We start from the raw sequence: 269 nt of genomic DNA, 5'->3' as shown, positions 1-269 counted from the left end.
CTAAATGGACTGAACAAGGTTATTATGGAAGTGGTAAACAGACTGAACATCTTAAGGGTTGTCTTTTTACATTGTCAGTGGGAGAAGGGGGGAAGGTGGGGGGAGGAGGAGAGCTCTGAAGGTGTGGTATAATTTTTTTTTTCCTCTTTTAGGTCTGTTAATAAACTTCTTTATAGTCTTTCAAGTTTGGTGCCTGCTTTGCATTTCTCCTAATTCTTATCTCACAGAAGATAAACAGTAATGAGTATTTTAGACCAAACCACTACACT

This window comes from Corvus brachyrhynchos, unplaced genomic scaffold (genome assembly GCF_000691975.1).
Source record: "Corvus brachyrhynchos isolate BGI_N302 unplaced genomic scaffold, ASM69197v1 scaffold1, whole genome shotgun sequence".
Lineage (NCBI taxonomy): Eukaryota > Metazoa > Chordata > Aves > Passeriformes > Corvidae > Corvus > Corvus brachyrhynchos.
This window is presented reverse-complemented; position numbering follows the sequence as displayed.